Source organism: Bos indicus x Bos taurus, chromosome 9 (assembly GCF_003369695.1).
Source record: "Bos indicus x Bos taurus breed Angus x Brahman F1 hybrid chromosome 9, Bos_hybrid_MaternalHap_v2.0, whole genome shotgun sequence".
NCBI lineage: Eukaryota > Metazoa > Chordata > Mammalia > Artiodactyla > Bovidae > Bos > Bos indicus x Bos taurus.
This window is the reverse complement of record NC_040084.1, coordinates 57223673-57242743: the sequence shown is the minus strand read 5'-3', so window position 1 is coordinate 57242743 and position 19071 is coordinate 57223673.

Below are 19071 nucleotides of genomic sequence, written 5' to 3'. Positions count from 1 at the left end.
TTAAATGCATTCATTTAAAGTTATTTGGTGGTATGGAAAATTGAGTTTACAAGAATAGTCAAGTCCTTTATTATGAAAATTCTATTGCCATTAACACTGATGAAACATTCTTCCTCCTCATCAAGGAATTTGTGATTTAGTTGCCTTCTGCATTATACATGAGAGCTTTTTTAGCAGATTGTTCACATCACTTCACTTTCATATCACTTCATTAATAACAATTATCAAATTAATAATCACTTAATAGGGAAAAGAACATAAACCAGATTATGTATTAGATCTTAGTATTGCACACATGGCATCATTTGGAAATCATTCAGTCTGTCAGTAACTGTAGCTAATTTGCAAAGCTTCATCTAAACCTCTCATTACCACTCAGGTAACCCTCACAGTCTGCGTCCTGCTTGCTGACCTTCCCTTTGTCCTTCAGAAATATTCAGGGTGACCTTTCCAAGATACGAATACTGCCACATTCAAAATACACCATCGTCTAAGACCCTCAGGACAAATTCTCAAATTGCTTACCTTTAGTCTTCTTACTTTTTCTAAAATATCCTCACTTCTCAAATATTTACCTATACCTAGATGTCAGTTCAAACATCCCTTCCTGTAAACCCTATAACTGCCAACTTTGCCTCTATCACAAGGCACCCACATACCTTTTCTTCATTACATTTACCATATTTTTCTTTTTGATTTCACTTTTACTCTCTACCTTCCTTATAAGCTTGATGAATATAGAGAGTCTGACTTGGCTCATGCTTATAGATTTTGTTGTTGCTGTTCACTCTCTAAGTCGTATCGAACTCTTTGCAACCCCATGGACTGCAGCATGCCAGGCTTTCCTGTCCTTCACTATCTTCCAGAGTTTGCTCAAACTCATGTCCATTTAGTGGCTGATGCCATCCAACCATCTCATCCTCTACCATCCCCTTTTCCTTCTGCCCTCACTTTTTCCCAACATCAGGATCTTTTCCAATAAGTCTGTCTTCGCATCAGGTGGCCAAAGTATCAGAGCTTCTGCATCAGTCCTTCCACTGAATTTTCAGGACTGATTTCCTTTAGGATTAACTGGTTTGATTTCCTTACAGACGAAGGGATTCTCAAGCATCTTCTCCAGCACCACAGTGCAAAGGCATCAATTCTTTGATGCTCAGCCTTCTTTATGGTCCAACACTCACATCCGTACATAACTACTAGAAAAATCATGATTCTGACTATATGGACCTTTGTTGAAAAAGTGATGTCTCTGTTTTTTAATATGCTGTCTAGGTTTGTCATAGCTTTTCTTTCAAAGAACAAGTGTGTTTTAATTTTGTGACTGTAGTCACCATCCACAGTGACTTTGGAGCCCAAGAAAGTAAAATCTGTCACTATTTCCACTTTTTCCCCATCCATTTGCCATGAAGTGATGGAACCAGATGACATGATCTTAGTTTTTTGAATTTTGAGTTTTAAGCCAACTTTTTTACTCTCCTCTTTCACCTTCATCAAGACACTCTTTAGTTCCTCTTCACTTTCTGCCATTAGGGTGGTATATCTGCATACCTAAGGTTGTTCATATTTCCCTGGCAGTCTTGATTCCAGCTTGTGCTTCATACAGTCTGGCATTTCTTGTGATGTACTCTGCATATAAGTTAAATTAGCAGGGTGACAATATACAATCTTGATGTACTCCTTTCCCATTTTGAACCAGTCCCTTGTTCCATGTCCATTTCTAACTGTTGTTTCTTGACCTGCATACAGCTTTCTCAGGAAGCAGGTAAAGTGGTCTGGTATTCCTGTCTCTTTAAGAAGTTTCCACAAGTTCATTGTGATCCACACAATAAAGGCTTTAGTGTAGTCAATGAAGCAGACTTATACCCTGGTGCCTAGCATAGTTACAGGCACATAGCAGCTGCTTATTAATACATGCTATATTTGAATGAGAACTGAACCAGGAATTGAAATCTCTACACTCAGTTTTTACTTGATTACTTATTAGGAGTGTGAACTTGGACTACTATGTGTGCTTTATCCTCAGACCACAGAAGGGGTACTGCTGCAGATTCCAGCCCTATAATTATATACCAATGGTACATGCCCCACATTCATTGTCTAATGTAAAGGTCATGTATTTCCTTATCATAACTAAAACCAAAGGTTCTATTCAAATGGTAGTAGCTTCTAGTCATATGGAGTCCACCAAAGCCCAGTTTGGAACGATGACAAGGCAAATATACCAAGAAGCCAAAATCATTGAGTAACAAAACCAAGAGAAAGCAGGAGTTGTCCTACAGAAAGAAAAAGATGCACTAAGAAGCAGAGAGAGAGAAGAGAATATGTAGCTAAGGAGAGAGAGAGAAAGAGTGAGGGAGATGCAGAGGGACAGAGAGAGCATGTGATTAACTGTCTTGTGACTTTCCAGTTTTCTCTGAGGCCTGGCTCTATTCTCAACTTCACTATTCCATGATATTTACTTGTGTCCTTGGAAACAGTTCTCATTTCTTTCTGAGCTACACTTAGTGAGTTTCTCTTCATTTCAACCAACAATACCTGACAAAGACATTGAATTTAAGTGATCTGATTCTCAGTTGTCTCATTGTTAAGTGGATTTTATAGCAAGTCTGCTGCCTGTTTTATAGTTTATTATAATAAACTTAAATAAGGCATATGAAAGCACATTTATTTATACTATTTTGATTGATATGTTCCTATATTCACTCAATAAACATTAATTGCATGCCAACTATGGGCCAGATATTGGGCTTAGTCTGAGATTCAACAATGAGTTAGTTGCTACAATACCGTCTAGTCAAAGCTATGGTTTTTCCAGTAGTCATGTATGGATGTGAGAGTTGGACTAAAACAAAAGCTGAGCACGAAAGAATTGATGCTTTTGAACTGTGGTGTTGGAGAAGACTCTTGAGAGTCCCTTGGACTGCAAGAAGATCCAACTAGTCCAGGAATGTTTTACTTTCCGTTTTTTTTCCATAGCAAATTATCTAAAATTCCTTGTGTCATTTACTAACTAATCAATCAAGGACAAGATATGAGTTACTTCACTGAAATCTATTACCTCATGGCTGTGAAGCTTATTGTCATTGCTGTATGGAATTTAGTATGTTTTACTTAATGTAAATAAGCATTTAATTACTTAAAAAGATCCAACTAATCACAAATGCAGGGAGCTGGTTGTTAAAAAAAAAAAACTTCACAACACAAAGCACATATAGCAAATATTACTCAGTAAAGCCTTAATCCTTCAGAAGAGATTATAGTCATGCTCACAGTCTGAGTATTTGAATACAGCATACCCTTTGAGAGTCAATTAAGTGCTGCTAAAAGTCTGCTACTAAGGCCCTAGTGCTCCGCAAGATTTTAGTTTGCATTATGTCCATAAATTATCCTGAGGTAAACAACTAGATTCATTCTTAGTTGTTTATTTAAATATATATACATATATATATATATATATATATATATGGACGTGTATATAATATATATTTGCTTTAAAATGTTATATTTTTAAGAAAAGTTTTGGGTACCAGCTATCAGCAATGACGGGTTAATTATTCTCCCAATTATTTAAACCATATGCTAAGTACTTGGGACAGATATGTTGGCAAAGAAAACAGGCACTGCTCCTGCCTTCTTCCTCAAGAAGCAAATAAATATATAGTAAATAAGAAATGTACAGTAACAAAGTATGATAAGAACTATAAGCAGAAACAATAGAATTCCACATGAGAGCATTTCTGTGGGGAAGGGTTTGAGTCTGTGTGAGAAAAGGACAGGAAAGTGCTGTTATAGGAAATAACATTTAAGCTGAGACCTGAAAAATGAGGTTAAGTTCGTTAGTAACACAGATTGTGTTCTCTGGAAAGCAGACTTAGAGATGGAGATTGGCATCCAGAAAGTCAACATCTGTATGGGGAAGCAAGTGTGCTGAACTGTTGCAGGGGGAAATTGGGCTGATACTGTCTCAGTGGATGCCTCTGCAGTCCCCACAGAGACCTCTGAATCTGGAGTGGCCCCACGGAATTGTCCACTGTTGGGAGGAAAAGGGAAGATGAATCAGATGGTGAGGGAAATGTCTATTGGAATTAGTAATATTTAGATGTTCTAAAATAAATGAAAAGGAGCACTACTGAATAGAGTGGTAAGGTGTATTCGAGGTTAGAGATCATGACGTGATGTCCATATGTGTTGTGGAACTGATCAGACCCATAGAAGACAGATTTTGGGATTTTTCCAAATAGAGAAAAATGAGGGTAATGAAAATGAATCTGTTTTACATGAAATAATTACAGTGATGAACAATGGACTGTAAGAGCAATGAAGAGAGAATCAACAGCAGGAGGATGCTAAAGAACAGAAAAAAGTGAAAGTGAAAGTCACTCAGTCATGTCCGACTCTTTGCGACCCCATGGACTGTAGCCTACCAGGCTTCTCCATCCATGGGATTTTCCAGGCAAGAATACTGGAGTGGGTTGCCATTTCCTTCTCCAGGAGATCTTCCCAACCCAGGGACTGAACCCAGGTCTCCCACATTGTAAGCAGATGCTTTATGTCTGAGCCATGTCAAATACTAAGAACAAAAAGGAGTCAATCAATTAACTCAGTTTCTAAGATCTAAGATTATATAAGTCAGCACTTGCATTTGAACTGAAGAGACAGAAAGATGGAGTCAGAGTCACATATTTAGAAGGATGATATTCCTTCTTGTTGAGAATAATCCTTGTTTATTCCTGTTGTTTCAGCATATGATTAGTAAAATAATTAATAGGATATCCCTTCATTCTCAAATTTTTCCCAAATTGGATATTATATGACTACTGAAGAATATTTAAATTCATGAATTTTAAGGTAGTGCATATTCTGGTGTTGACAATACACTGAATGAAACCATGGAGATGTGTTGATAATGTGGTTGGAGAATCATTGACAATGTGAAGGCAGTGAACTAGGGAGCCAAGATATCATTCACATAAATGTTGAGTCATCAAGAAGGATGGGTAATAGGAAGTTGCCCAGACTGCAATGAATGACGTAATTTTAGAGCAGGATGTATTTGCTTTGTTTTTTTTTTTTTTTTGAAGAGGGCAATGGAAACTTATTCCCTGAGAGTTATTCTCCTAAACTTAATTACTTCAAAATAAATTTCCAGATGTCCTTCATGGTCATCATTCATCTCTATTCTGAGGAAGCATATACCTTGTATGATAGAATCCCATAGAAATCTGTTTTCTAAATCGTTCTATTACTAATTGTCACTAATGCTGATTGTCTCTTTAAACTGAATGAACAAGTTTACTACTTATCATTTGTTCACATATAAATAGTAAGGAGACTTACATGGAATAGGATTTAAAGATATGGTGAATACTGGGAAGGAAAGGAGAAACAGCTTGCTCAATAACATAGAGGGATTTACCACTTACCAAGTATCTATATGTTGCTCCATATTTTCCAGCCTCTTTCAGTTAGGTAGAGTTATGTGATCATTTCTTTGTACAAAAATAATGTGTGTCATTTATGGGTCAAAGCATTTAAGAGGAGATTTGAGTCCCATACTCTCTTCTCCTGCTATGGAAACCACAAAGCTACAGGTTGAGATCATGGAGCCAAAGATGGAGGATTCCTGAGTTCTCACTTGAAAGCTAACCTGGGAAGCCTTTGGATATACAGCAGAGTTTGCATGAGTTCTAATATCCAAAGTCTTTGAGATTTCAGTTAGGCAGCATAACCTAGCCCACTGTGACTCACATACCCAGTGCACAATATTTTTACATGTTAAAAAAAAAGAATGTAGCAAACAAGAAAACTGAGTTATCATAAGAAGTTATTTTAAATCTGTGATTACTATGGCATATTTTAAAACATCCAAATCAAAACTATAAACCGTATGAAAGGAAATGTTCCTTAAGGAAATTTAACTAACAGATATTAACATCACTCCTCTTTGGAAAGGAACGTCCTTTATATGTCCTTCCTTCCTTCCGGACAAGGAGAGCTAGTGAACCCCACACCTGAAGTAGTCCAAGAGGCCTCTTTGAAATACTTAACAAATACACACAACTGACATTTTTTTTCAAAACATTCATTATGCTACATCCTCCTGCCCTTTACCAAATAAATCTCCCTTTGTAAACAGAGAAAAGCCCTGGTTTTAGTCTGAAGGTGATTATGAGAACAATGATTTATTGTTCTCCTAGACCTTGTGTTCCTTGGATAAATTGTGCAATCTTAGCTTCCTAGCACCTCCTTATAGCCTCATGCCTGTTTGAGAAGCTGCTGCTTAGATAGAGGGCAACTGATCACAGAGTCCTTATTTCAAAAGTCCAGAAAATATTGGTCTTTGGGGGCCCAATTCTCACACGTTGTTGATTTGAAGAATGACTACAGTGCATACCTGGAGGAGCAAGTGGCACTGGCTGGAGTAGGGAAAAAACAAAGGCAAAGACAACTTTGCTTTGTGAGACCCCAAAGAGATCCCATCGAGACTCACCAAAATTGTGAATTAGATCTGCATGTCACCTGTCCACTGAGCCCTCTGACTGCCCTTTTCAGAAACTGCATGGGGTGATGGCAAGGCCAGGACAACTGTGGCAGAAACCCATGAGTGACCCTTCAAGGAGGCCAAATGGCCAATAGAACAGCATCTGGAATCACTTTGCCCTCAGTTAATCACATATTTTATCTCTGCTACGTGGTATCCTTTCTAATAAATCTCTTGTTTTAGAGCAAGGAGCAGGGGATTTTTTTATTTTGTTTTGGCAAACTCGAAAGGGGTAAATAAACCCACATGCTTTCAAAGAGGATAAAAGGTTAAATATCAGGATGGGACCTCCAAACCCTTCAGGAGCCCTCTCAGGCAAGAGCAAGAAATGTAGGTTCGTGGATGGAAAGAGACTCACATGTGGATCCTACATGCATTCAGCATCCCAAAGAATTCAACAAAGCAATTAAGAATTGGGTAAAATCTGTATTCAGTATAATCCTCACAACCATCATAGGACCGTGCTCTATCTCCTTTGTTCACCTCATTACAAATTTTCAGCTCTTTCTTCCTCAAAAAGTGTAATGCCTTCAGGCTTCCCTAGGTCTCTGATGACATAAAGAAAGATAATTAAGTGACAAATCAATTAGCATTAACCTGTGATTACTAAATGCCTTCACTAATATTTCACTAAATAATAAAGAATAAAGAATACTGTGAGCCTGTAACTGCAAGACAATGCAACGGGGTGAGCTCACACTATTTTCTACAGAAATCTTAAAATATAAGTGACCATATACATATATTATGGGATAATATTTTGGAGAAAAAAGCATTTTCAGCAGTCATCATATGATACTGCATAGCTGAACAGGTAATGTGAATAGAAATAATGGCAATCCTAGAATCTAAATCTACTTTGTTTCCTTTGCAAACAAAGTATTTTATTAAATCAACATATTTACTAATACTCTAATCTTCCAAAATTTAGAACAGTGTCTATAACATAATTTTCATTTATCAACTATTTGCTGAATGTCTCTAATGTTTAGAAACTACCTTTTAATAAATGACAGCTGAGTTTTGACAGGTGCTTGTATAGCTATCTTTTTATTCTTTTCAAAGAGCCAGTCACAAGTGGTAAAGAAAAAAGTAAGCACTTTTCTCCATGTAAAAATAGACATATCTATGAGTTTAATAAATCTTAAATTCCTAATAGAAGAGCTGTCCCTATTCCCAAACTGGCTTACTTTCTTATACTAGATTATGCTATTTTCATCTACCTTAACTGCACACTGGGAAGGTGACTGATGTCAGCTGAGCAACAAATATGGTCTGTGCACTATTCTGGATGTTACATTTGTTATAGATTTTCACATTCATACATAGTGTTGACTAATTACTACTATAACCACATTTTACAGACAAGAAAACAGACCCAGAAAAGTTAAGTAATGCTCAAATTCTCATAGCTAGTATTGTAAAAAAAAAAATTAAGACTAGGATTCAGACAATTATTTTCAGTTCTAAAGCCTGGACATTGTCTACCTGGATACTGAATAATAAACTCTGCTTTAACACTGGATTATAGGACAAAACTAAATCTTAAATTATATTTGTAATCTGATCCATTAAATTATCTTCAGTGGATATTGTGACTGTGTACACGCAAATAAAACAAATTTTTGTTGTAAAGATAATAGAATGTTTAAATAAACGTGCCTGAGTAACCACGGACCCTAAAAGAATTTCAAAAACTCAGAACATCCACTATCAGTCCCTGTCACAACATACATGCCTGTGTTTTCTCCTCAACTAACAAGGTAAATTCCATCATTGTATCCAGCATCCAAAGATAGGCAAAAGGTCTTTACACACAAGATACTAGCAGATAACCATGCACCAGAAACTAGTGAAGGAAGGCCAGCATCAAGACAGAGAGGCACAAAACTTAAAAATACTTTTTTAAAGAGATACATTTCATTTGTTTATTTTTAATTTTTTTCTGTACCTGTGCTGGGTCTTCATTGCTGCCTTAGGGCTTTCTCCCTTTGTGGCGAGCAGCGGGTACTCTCCAGTTGCGGTACACAGGCTTCTCATTGCAGTGGCTTCTCTTGTTTCAGAGCACGAACTCTTATGCTCTGAAGAGTTCGTGGGTTCAGCAGTTACAGCACATGGGCCGAGTTGCCCTGAGGCATGTGGGATCTTCCCGGACCAAAGATCGAACCTATCTCCTGCACTGGAAGGATTCTTTACCACTGATCCACCAGGGAAGCCCAAGAGATACATTTTAAAAAGGCAAAAATAATCAATGTTGTCTTTAGAGACATTCAGAGAGATAATGTTTCCATAAAATAATACAGAAATGATTATGATATTGGAAATAAAATTATTTGATTAGCAAAACGAGTAAGAAAAAAGTCAAAGACAAGTTTAAAAATAGAATGGGACAACAGAAGAGCTAGTTAGTAAGGAAAAAGACAGCCAGCCCTCCATAATGTACCATGTTTTAAAAAGGGTTGAAAAACATATGAAAATTCAAGAGTCAGAAAATAAATTATATAATCTATATAATAAAATTTCCAGAAGGAAAGAATATAGACAAGACAGGAAAGAGAATAGAAAGTAAAATAATAGAAAAAATATTCTAGAGTCAGGCATCCCTGGGGGCTCTGTGGTAAAAAATCTGCCTGCCAATGCGGGAGATAGGGGTTCAATCCCTGATCTGGGAAGATCCCACATACTTTAGCGCAACTAAGTCCATGTCCCACACTGTTGAGCCTGTGCTCTTGAGTCCTGGAAACACTATGGAAACGCATATGTTCTGGAGCCTGTGCTCCACAACAGGAGAAGCCACCATAATGAGAAAACTGCACGCAACCAGAGAGCAGCCCCTGCTCCCCACGACTAGAGAAGGGTCCATGCAGCGATGAAAACCCAGCACAGCCAAAAATAAAAAACAATTCAATAAAAACATTCTAGAGTTGAAGAGACAGCAAAGATTAAAAGGCTCATCAATTTCTATGAAAACTATAACTGACCAATACTAAAATATACCACTGGGATTTTTTTTAATCCATAATAATAACAATAATAGCTTAGCAATGAGATAAAAATTTAAAAGCTATCTACTAAAGATTAATATTCAGATTAACCCTAGGTTTCTCATTGACTAGAGGCTGTTAGTCGAGAAACAATGGCTCCTGACAAAGTAAATTTGAATCTCAAATCCCATGGTAGTTAAATTAGCTTTCACATATGAGGATAAATTGTAGATATTTTCTTCAAATGAAAGAACTTACATTTTGTACAAATACACAATTCTAAAAGAGTAACAAAACAAATCAAAATTTAAATATGAATTCAGAAAAAGGAAGGCATGGATTATAAGAAATAATACTAAGAAAAATAAAATGAAATAAACTGACACTTCCAATTAAGTATAAATTGTATATAAATCAATAAAATAAGAAATAAATATATATTTATATAATAAGTACAAAATATGCAATAAATTGTAATTTTAAGATATATAAGATAATTTTATATAATGAACTAAGAAGCATACAATAAAATAGAATTAAAATTCCAAATTAAGCATGGAATTTAGTCAACTGATGGAAGAGCAGGGAAGTGATATATTATAATCTTATTAGAAAACAAGAAAGATAAAAATGTAATGACCCAACTATATAATCTAAGAAAGTGTGGCAGGGAAGTCTTAAAAATAAAATTTAATAACATAGAAAACAACAAAAGCTGATTTTTTCCTGATTTTTTTTTTTTGCTGTTCTGACCTGGTAATTATTAAAAAAAAGAAAATACATAAACATATCATCAAGAAGAACACAGACAAAGCTAGAGATGAATAAGAGATTTTTTTAAATTCTGGGAATAATAGATATACTTCAGTATGTGTATTTGAAAAACAAAAGAAGAAGAATTTTGCATTTAAATGTCGGTGATCAAACTTGGACCAAGAAAAATGAAAATACAAAAGTTAATCAGACCAATACTAGAGAAGAAGTGTAAAATGTCAAAGATCTACTGTAAAAGACATAAAATCAAGGTAAATGTATAGATAAGGTATATCAAAACTTCAGGCAATAATTATCATTTCAATTATTCCATAGCAAAGAAAAATTATTTAATATTTTGACTCATTCTAACATTAGTGTGGGTTTCCTTGGTGACTCATTGGTAAAAGAATCTGCCTGCCAATGCAGGAGACATGGGTTTGATCCCTGGGTTGGGAAGATCCCCTGGAGAAGGAAATGGCAACCCACTCCAGTATTCTTATCTGGAGAATCCCATGGACAGAGGAGCCCGGCAGGCTAAAGTCCATGGGGTTGTAAAGAGCTGGGCATGACTGAGCAACTAAACAGCAACAGCATTAGTCTTCTGTGAAAATCAGTGGTGATGAATACAATACACACACACACACATACGTCTAGCCCAAATTTCATGAGCATGTATTTGGAAAAAATGCTAAATGTAATATTAGCAGTTAGAATCCAAGAAAATACTAAAAGATTAATACATCATGGCCAGGGTTAATTTACTCCAGAAATAGAAAAATATTTCAATATGGCTATTTGCTGTATTATGATGTGCATGCATGCTCAGTCGCCCAGTAATGTCCAACTCTGTGACCATATAAGGTGAAAAAGTGGTTATCTTCATAGATATTGATTACATATTAGATAAAATTTGACATCCATTTCTAATTTTAGAGAAAGAGAAATACTCACTTTGTTGTTGTCGTTTATTTGCTAAGTTGTGTATTACTCTTTGTGACCCCGTGGACTGTAGCCCACCAGGCTCCTCTGTTCATGGGATTTCCCAGGCCAGAATACTGAAGAGGGCTGCCATATCCTTCTCCAGGGGATCTTCCCAACCCACATCTCCTGCTTGGCAGGTAGATTCTTTACCACTGAGCCACCTGGGAAGCCTAATGCTCTCTTAGGAAGCTGAAAGTAAAAGTTAGAAACAAGTTGATGATGTTTCCTATTGCCATTACTAGTCAACATTGTTCTAGGTCTAAAGGTGTTAGGTGAAAACAATGCAACAATTCTAAACAATGAATATAATAAAATAAAGAAAAACTGCTATTATTTTTGGACTTTACTACAATTGGGCTTCCCTGATAGCTCAGTTAGTAAAGAATCTGCCTGCAAAGCAGGAGACTCCGGTTCAATTCCTGGGTCAATTGCTGGAGAAGGGACAGGCTACCCACTCCAGTATTCTGGGGCTTCCCTTGTGGCTCAGCTGGTAAAGAATCTGCCTGCAATGCAGGAGAACTGGGTTTGATCGGTGGGTTGGGAAGATCCCCTGGAGAAGTGAAAGGCTACCCACTTCGAGTATTCTGGCCTGGAGAATTCCATGAACTGTATAGTACATGGGGTGGATCTCAAAGAGTGAGAGAGGACAGAGTGATTTTCACTTTCACTTTTGCTACAGTTAAGCATTATAAACTAACCTGCTATAATTGTTTAACAATTTTTCATGAGAATGGGTAGATAAAAGTAGTATTTTTAAGTTAAAAACAAAAAAAAAAAATTAATCCCTGGGTTCTCATAGAACCACCTCCTGAATTTAAAGCAGAGCTTTCTATCAGCTGGCTTTTTAACTTATTCTTTCCTTTAGGTAGAGAGAAAATAAAGAAAGGAAAGGAAAACTATGGATAAGAATAGGAGAAATGTTTTTATACCTATGCTACAGGATTAAGACAATTGGAAATCATTTCTAAGTGGCAATCATTACTTTCTCTTAAGGAGATTAAGTTCACTGATGCTAGGCTTGTGCAGAAATCTATCAGATTCTAAGAGACTGAATTGCAGCCTGAGATAGTGGCTTTAATTGTTAAGATACTGAAATAGTTCTACACTCACAAAAGGCCCAAAGCAGTTGCCATCTTATTGTTGTCCATCTCTCTGCATTCTTAAGCTTTACATATTTCTACTCTGATGATAAAAGTTATTAAATGTTTATCTTGTTATCCTCAAGCTTCTTAATCTTTAATCTCATCTAGACTCAAGTCTTTAATCCAGTTTAGTAGTTACAAGGATTCTGGGGATAGAACTGAAAGATAAAAAGCTGAAAAAAGAAATTACACTTAAAAACCTCATAAGGATTGAAACTCTGCAATTAAAAAATGAAAGAGGTAGCAACTGTAGACTACCAAGATAAGGTTAATGAGATTCAATCCTTAGCATTTGAGGAGGTAAGACAGCCTAGTAAATGAAAGCATAAACTATCTGCCCTTTGTGGATCCTCTTGGATGCTAACCAGATGTGTGACATTGCTCATTTTCATATCGCTTCTCTGAAATAAAGTCTTTATTTTCTATAAACAATAGTAAAGAAAATGTATCTCAAAATATTGCTGGAAATGTTTAATAATACCTTGTTTCTGATATATGATTAGCAATATAGGCAATAAATGCTAGACAAAATAAAATATGTCACAATGTATTATGACAGATAACTTTTTAATTGTCTGATTCAAAATAAAAATTCTCTGTGTCCTCTATTAGGTGACAAATCTAAATTAATGTTAACTGTACACACTTAGCATAGGCATTGAGTTTAAATTATGTATGCTGGATTGTATTATTAAAAGGAAACATTTTTAAGAGTATAAAGCATTTAGTGGTATTCCATAATACATTATAAACTGCATTTTTTATGCATACCATTAGTCTGCATATGATGAGCAAATGCATTTTCAAGATAGAATGAAACATGTGAAGTTAAATTTTTAATGGAAGCCCTACATTTCTATTAAATTTGGTTATGGGACAAATGGGAGAGAGCTCAAATTGCCTGTGCCATGCTGATTTTGCTTGATTTTATTCTACTTCCTTTATAATAACCTTAGAAAAGTTTTTGTATAATCATTCATCTCTTTTTCAGGAGTTGTTCTTGTTTAATCATTTTACACAGTTATGTCCTTGTGATCAGATCTTATGTCAGACTAGTCAAGACAATTGTCCTTGATTTATTTTAGTAAAAGACAGGATATATATAAAATCTCTGTTTTCTTCTGGCTGGAAAAAAAAAAATGCATGAGACAGAACTCAGGAAATCTGAACCTTTATGAGCCAAGAAGAAATGGGACTTGAGATACTAGGTGGATATGTATACTTTTATCAAAAAAGGCTGAACTCTCTCTTCAGTAGCATATTATGTAGATGAAAAAAGTCACTGAAAAAAATAACATCACAGGTGGTGCAAGAAATCTCAGCTGCAGCCATTGCACATGTTAATTTCATTGGTATAGAATCCAAAAGGCAGTTTTGCTGAGGGGTTTGGTATTTGGGCTTTGGATTCAGGCAACCTGGGTTTGAATACAGCTCTGTCGATTACCATATTTGCAACCACAGACAATTTATGTAACCTCTCGAAGCCTCAGGTGTCTCATTTGAAAAATAAATGGACCTACTTGAAGAATTGTGATAATTAGTGAGGTGATATATGTATGAGCACTTACCATGCTGTCTGAGCATGATCAGAACTGCATACACATTAGCTAATATTAAGAGTGTGTGTGTGGGGGGGGAGGGAATTAAAGAGGAGAAAACTCATAGATGGGGGCCACAGCATTACCAAAATATTCCATCAATTTTTCAGTTTTTTTTCCCTTACTTTGAAACACTAAACCCTGGGAATCAACTTCTTAATCACACCTCTTTTTCCTTTATTGGAACGAAAGCCATGAAATGAAATGAAATATGATCAGAGGAAGGCATTCCGCTTCTCTTATTCTAATGTTGTGATTTTATTACTAAATAGTCTTCCTCTTTTGTAATCAATATATTTCTAACCTTGGCCATTGATCTACTTCATTGATTTGGTAGGAGAACCCACTTATTAACACCAAAACTAAGAAACAGGCTTCCTATCTTGGCTCTGTTACTGAATACTAGTGCAAGGTTGGTAGCGTCTTCTATATGACATTTATAATGTTGGCGGTTTGAGGGCCCACATAATAATAATACTTTTATTCTCCTACCAGACTGAAAGCAAATTGAGAAAAAAAGAAAATAAGGAAGATGGAGTGGGGAACTTCATTACTGGTAAAGCAAAGATTAAAGAAGAATATGATATACATGCAGCATAATTGAGCCTCTTGATGCGATTTGGCTCACATGCATCCCTAGCCCTTCCTGGTCTCTGAACTCTCTTTCACCTCCACCGCCAGCTGTGAAGGGGCCCAGTGTGTAGCATAGAGGAGTGCTCTGTAGGCAGCTTACTCCTAAAGAAAGGAAAGAGAGGGGGACCTGACTACTTTCTCTCTTTGAGCTACCTGTAGTATCTCCTAGTACTCCTCATAGTCAAGGAAGGCATGAGGGAGGGGATGGAGAGAGACCCAGGATTATGCTAATATATGTTTTTAGGTGTTAAGGAACTGTTGACAGTGGAATTAAATGCACCACTAATTAGGATTTCCCAGTTTAACCCCTTGATTAAGCCTTAGCCTCATTTTGCCTATTATCTCCCAAGGGGTGCCTATTACCCTGGGGGACCGAATGGAGAACAACAGACTATCAGGACAGGTTCCTTGGTACCTTTTGGGTCCATGCCAATCCCTACTTTCCTTGGTATTTTCTTGGGGAAAATATTAAGGAAAATATAGACTTACCCTCAAAAGTTATTAAACAGTACATTAAATCAACTACAAGACCACTCTATACCCAAAGTTAAACTGCATTGTCTGCTCTACTTCAAATCCTAAATTATATCTATTTGCATTTTTCATTATATCTCACTAGAAGTTCCATAATATGAAGTATCATAATATCATAGAGACATTCCAACAATAATATGGTAAATATTACAATAAAATAATGTCAGAAACAGAAAGAAGCTCCACATTTGAATAAAACACCCCTCTTTTCATATTCTCTGAGAGATCAAGTTTAAAAACTACTTATAAGACCAAGTTCAAAGATTAAAGGAAACTAATATACAAATTATTTTCCTGTTATGAGCTAGAAGTCCAAGGTATTAAACACACATACATACATAAACACACCCATTTTATTATTATCCTATTTCAACCACAGAGATACTTAATGCTTAGGTGAAGCTGAAGTTTCTTATGCAACTACACCATCTTCAGTGGAAATAAATATGCTTCCTTAAAGACTTCAGAATTTGAATTCACCCAATGCCAAACCTCTGCTCTGTCACACTTTTTAGAAACTCCAATAAATTAATGGAATGTGCAAGATAATCATAGTATTGGCCTCAAAGGAAGTCATTCCCCAGTGTCCAAAGTGATTATCCAGGAGGCAGTGATATTCCTAAAAGACAACACATATGTTTCCAAAGACTAGCAATGACTCAGAAGTGTTTGAGTGAAGTAGGACAAAGAAAAACCTTCCTGGTTATAGGCTCAGGAGTATATGCTAGTCAGTATTCGCTAATTGCCTGTGAATTTATTTAACTGGGAGAATTCTCTGAGCAAGATGTTAATTTTTGCACAATTGCTATTCCACTATCTGGGGAAAATTAGAGGGAGCATGCCTCCTCTAAGAATAGTATCTGTTATATTGGAGATATCTTGAAATGTTTATAAATCTGAGAGGGAGACTAGTCATCTTGGAGGTACCTTTCTTTCTCTACCAGTATATTGACTAACCTTGATTTCCATTTCTTCTATGTCCTGCCTACCTGTGCCTGACACTAACAACTCCATTCTGGAATTTCATCTGTGCTCTACTTCAAAACAGAAATCAGCATCATTGTGGCTTAAAATTAATAAATTTTGTACCATCTACATAAAGACCTATAGAGAAAAGGGACCTTTACCCATTAGATCTTGACTTCACATTTATTTCAGCTTGTGCAGCATGCTTGGGTCTGCAAAGTTTCCTGGAGAGCCTGAGTATATATATTAAGAGGCTGGCATCTATGAAGTTCAAGATCAAGCTGTAGAAAACTGTTTACAAAGTCCTCTTTATCAATAGTAGCTCTTTTCCTGACACTAGTATAACTCAACCCATGTTTCCTGAGTTCCACAATATTCTATTTCCCCAGGTAAGAGAGAGAGAGATCCGCTAATAGACATTATTCTTCAGGAAAGTAATTATTAGGACCAGGAAAGGATCACTCCTTCCCCTTCCTTTAAATGTATTTGTTTAAAAAAATAAATAAATAAACCCACACAAATCACTTTAGTTGTAAATTGGCCAATAGGATGTACTCACATACTCAAAACACTTAATCCTGAAATAAAATGTTAATAAGCATTATTATCATGAGCAATTACATTTTATTAAAATTCAATGGTATAATTATGAGTTTAAAAGTGAAGTTGTTTTAAGTTTATTAAGCTAAAACAACTTTTTTTTAATTTAATTCATTAAGAGAGTTTATTAACTCACTTTTCTTTTAACTTGCATATTTGAGTTTAATTATAATAGGCTTTTCTTTTAATAGATATAATTAATGTTTGAATCCTACAGCACCCTTAAGTGGACATGATCCTACCAATGATCAGTTTTAGTAATTATCCTGGAGGCTAATGCTACAGTGGGAGTTTTTGTAAATAGCTAAAACTAATAGATGATAAAAAACATATGCTTCTCCTTTTACTTATAAATGATATGAAAGCCATTTGTATAAAGATACCCATGTTCAGCCATAACAATAAAAAATATGTCTATAGACGAAACATGACAAGTATTTCCCTCATTGCTTGTAACTTCACTGGAGTAGGTAGGGGTTTGGCTGCTGTATTAACCTTTTATCCAGTGCTGCTCCTGCTTATCTTACCTACTTCTTTGAAGCTGAACATTAAAGGTCCTTGAGACTTTGGCTTGGATACTTATTAATGATTTAAGTACATCTAATTTTTCTTCTTCAGCCATTGTACCATTAAAAAAAAAATTCAAGACCACTTTATTCCACAACCCAAAAATATTATGGAGGAGGTAACTAACTAAATGTTTAAGAATGTGTTATTTTAGTTATCACTGTCATTGTTAACACTCATTAGAGCTTTTTATCTTCAAAGTGCTTGGTAGGCATGAGGAACCCCCTCCCTCTCACCTCCTGTCCACCTTTCCTCTCTGTCTCAAGAACTGTATTGGATCTTTAACTCTCCATGACCTTTGCATTTTTAAAAAGTGCAGTCATTGGTGATGACTACCCTTTTGGGGTCAGTCTTATCTTGTGGTAAGGAGGAACATGTGCCTTAAGGTTCAAAATAATTAATAAGAAATAAAATGCTTTCCAAGTGGAATTCAAGAGCTCCTTTGAAATACATCTTGCTTTACTCACCTCTCCAGCCGCCCCCACTACATGTCCTTAAAGTAATGCAAACACACCCACTGCTCCAAGACGCAGGGTTGTACATGGAACAGCAAGCCGCTATGCCTGAGCCCAAACATTTCATTGTTGGGAGATAACCAAAAAGTCAAAGTTTACAAGACTACAAAGAATTCAATTGAAAATTAATCACAGTGTAGAACAGATTAATACAAGAAAATATTATTTGGGAAGACAACTGTTTAAAAGAAATGAGGTATTGTGGAATCCAAAAAAAATGGTAAAATGAACCTGGGTTTGCAAAGCAGAAATAGAGACACAGACATAGAAAACAAACATGGACACCAACTGGGGAAGGAGAGGTAGGGTGAGATGAATTAGGAGATTGGGACTGACATATATACACTACTGACACTATGCATAAACTAGATAACTAATGAGAACCTACCGTATAGGACAGAGAGCTTCACTCAGTGCTCTACAGTGACCTAAATGGGAAGGAAATACAAAAAAGAGGGCATATATGCATAAGTATAGCTGATCACGCTACTGTACAGCAGAAACTAACACATTATAAAGCAAGTATACTCCAATAATTTTTTTTTAAAAGCTCCATTTATAGAAGGGATGCCTACTGTTCTTCCTCTATGTCTACCTCTAAAGGATTATTATTCATAAAGGAGAATTCATTACCAAAGGTCACACAAGAAAGATCAGCCTTAAACGTATAGACTCTAAGCAACTAACTGGCTGAACAAGCAGAAGCCGAAAACAGGCATGCTGCTGCTGCTACTGCTGCTGCTGCTGCTAAGTCGCTTCAGTCGTGTCCGACTCTGTGCAACCCCATAGACGGCAGCCCACCAGGCTCCTCTGTCCACAGGATTCTCCAGGCAAGAATACTGGAGTGGACTGCCATTTCCTTCTCCAAAAACAGGCATGGATATTAAGAAATGCTGAAGAGGTATTCCTGAAGTGCAAATAAGATTTTGTTTTTGTTAAAATAAGCCACAATTCAGGGTCTCACCTGGGAAGCACTAAAGCAGAAATAACAATCTTGTCAGTAAGGCCTGTTTTTTTTTCTGGGGCACCACCCTGAGGACAATGGAAAAGGAAAGTTCTGATAGAATTTTTGTGTGGGGGATGCTTTCATATATGTGATAACTCCAGAGTCAGACTGAAACGCATTTGCTATTTACAGGTGTGACTGGTGCTTTTAGTATTTGGAACTACGATTGCAAGGGTCTGAAGAAAGGATAATTCTCAAGGTCTCATCTGAAGTTATCTAGTTTTGAGACCTTTTGGTCTTCTTCCCTT